Source organism: Corvus brachyrhynchos, unplaced genomic scaffold (genome assembly GCF_000691975.1).
Source record: "Corvus brachyrhynchos isolate BGI_N302 unplaced genomic scaffold, ASM69197v1 scaffold66, whole genome shotgun sequence".
NCBI lineage: Eukaryota > Metazoa > Chordata > Aves > Passeriformes > Corvidae > Corvus > Corvus brachyrhynchos.
In genome coordinates this window covers 1,864,217-1,866,898 of record NW_008238440.1, presented here as the reverse complement: position 1 = coordinate 1,866,898, position 2,682 = coordinate 1,864,217, and the positions used below count along the sequence as shown (strand labels likewise).

At 38.6% G+C, this 2,682-nt stretch overlaps 1 long non-coding RNA gene across 1 annotated transcript in view; it reads left to right on the top strand.

The window, feature by feature from the left end:
- LOC108447233 overlaps positions 1–343 on the top strand; it is a 12,923-nt gene extending 12,580 nt beyond the window's left edge. The window contains exons 2-3 of the long non-coding RNA XR_001862672.1: positions 76–81; positions 224–343. This is a non-coding gene — a long non-coding RNA (uncharacterized LOC108447233). The remainder of the gene's footprint in view (positions 1–75; positions 82–223) is intronic.
- The last annotated feature ends 2,339 nt before the right edge of the window (positions 344–2,682 follow it).

Here is a 2,682-nt window from a genome sequence, read left to right as displayed (position 1 = left end):
AGATGAAGATGAGGAGGACCCTTTGCTCCCAGGGAAGGAGAAGGGCCTCTGTTCTTAGAGATGAAATGCTCCCAGAAATGGGTGAAGAGAACTTTTGTTTCTGAACGGCTCAACCTTAAAATTGTGCCCCAAAAACCTTCAAGAGTGGACCCTCGAAAGCAGTTGTGGGAAAAAGCTGCAAGTTGGGGCAAGGGACTCACATGCGAGCAGAGAACCAACCCAGGCGGCTGTCTCGTTGTGATAATGTTTCCATAGAATGAGCAAGAGAGATTCCTCTTCCTAAATGGACTGAACAAGGTTATTACGGAAGTGCTAAACAGACTGAACATCTCAAGGGTTTTCTTTTTACATTGTCGGTGGGAGAAGGGAGAAAGGTGGGAGAAGTGTTCTGAAGGTGTGGTATGATTTTTTTTTTTTCCCCCTTTTCTTTTTCCTTATTGTAGGTCTATTAATAAACTTCTTTATATTCTTTCAAGTTTGGTGCCTGCTTTGCGTTTCTCCTAATTCTTATCTCACAGAAGGTAAACAGTAATGAGTATTTTGGACCAAACCACTACACATAAGCAAAAAACCCCAACCCCAAACCTGTGCAGTTGATACTGCAGTTTTCTAATCATCTACTGAGAAGAGGAGTGCAAAAGGTACTCAAATTTCAGATTATGTTTCATTTGCTTGGTTTAGAGGTTTAACTGACACAGGTCACAAAGTTTAAGAGAAGTTTAAAAATTATCTTTTTGGATGATTCTGAAGCATGTTGTGTTAATCCCTTTTATCTTCCAGTTTCTCAAAAAAAACATGCAGACATAGGTGATGATTATTAACAAAGAGACATTTGTTTATTATCAATAAGATAATTATTAATGAAGAGAATGCTGATTTTCTGTGAAAAATAAGTAAATCCATATAACTTCTTTTATTTCAATCTGATTATATACAGACTGCTAATAGCATCCAATATAAGAAAAATCTGGGTGTTTTTTCCTGTGGTTATGAATGCTTTAAGTGCTGCCATTTTTAGGATACTTTTTGCCTCAAAAGTGGCAGAAAAGCTATTTCAAGAATTTGGAAGTGAGCACATAGATCTCTAGTGGGGAAAAGAACAAACAGCATCTTATAAGACATTGCAAAAGTTTAATTTCTGATCCAGTATCTATAAAACCCAAGTTGTTTGAATTTTACTCAGTTCTCTTTTCCTCCCTCTTTCCCCCTTTCAAGAGAGTTTGGCCACATGTACTTAGATCATAAAATAAGCCCTTTAAAAATCTAAACTTACTGCAGGCTGTCATTCCAGTGTGTCTGGCATCTTCAAATCTCTTGCAGAAAGAAGGTGACATTAATCTGCCAGTCCTCCTTCACAAGTTTGCGACTTTTCTGAGGGCCTGAGGCAAACACATGTGCCCAGTCACTAAAGGATTTGCTAACGCTCCTGCGGTGCAGAGTCTCTACCCCAGCAGCTGTTGTTTAGTGATAGATCACTGAAGCAAAAAATTATGCTGGTATAAAAAATAGATCTTGAACCACAGCTCTCATTCTTATGCCTTTGTTGTGCATTAGTGGCGAACCTCTGGGATTCATTTAGCTGTAATCATTCGTTACTGAGGGGCAGAGTGTCTTTCAGACACTGGTGATGGAGTCACCTTTGAAACAAGTGCAAATGAGTCCAAAGCATTCAGCAATGCATCCTCCCCGGGTTACATTTCAGAACTGGCACATCCTTCAAGAGCCTGTTCAGAATGTATAAGGAAAAACATTTTACTTTTTTATCCTGTATTTCTGAGACACTTTAACTAGTTTACTGTCTGGATTTGTACTCCTTTGTTGAAGAATGAGAGATATACAAAGCAAGCACCAGGAGGCAAATGCTGCTCCTGTTTACACTGAGTGTCAAAAAGACCTGTGAGGTGTCTGATCAAAACTCAGTGGAGCAAAGAATAGTGGTCAATGGTTTGGGATTAACAGTCCAAGTATTGCCAGAGGACACTCAGAGGTGTTTGGGGTGGGGTTTTTACTTCAACTACCTTTTCATGCTCATTAATTGCCAAAATCAAGGGAAAAAACGTAAGTTTTTACTGACTTGACATGGAATTTAGTTTGCAGTTCAGAGATGAAGATGAGAAAGCTCGTAAGACAGCTGTGAGAGCACTTGAGGCACTACCTGTCCCAAATATCTGATCAGAGTGGGGAGCTGAATGCTTAGGTGTTCAGGTTTTCATAATGAATAAAAACATTTCCACTTATGTATAAGAAATTACACCCACCCCCAAAAAGTTGTTTGCTTTGGGTTTAGGGTTTTTTTTTCTGTTTTGTTTTCACAAAACTATTTGACCCACTCTGAATTATTCAGATATTATTTATGGTTTGGGAATAAGAGCTAATACATGGATCCATGCCATTACCAATCTCATACTATAGCCATTGATTTAAAAAAAACCAAACAAAAACAAAACTAAAATCAGGATAAAGTGCAGATTAAAAACAGATTCAAGGAGAGCTTCTGTATCAAAGTAAAACTTTTCAATTTTAACCCCTCCATATCCCAGTTTTTTCCCTTTTGGTCATTGATTCTTAGCTTTCTCTCTTAAGTCCAAAGCATTGTCACTGCACCAGCCTGAAAACACCCAGAAGGGAAGAGCTCATGTCTGAATTAAGCTGAGGTCTGAGCAGAATCACAGCTTTTCTCCT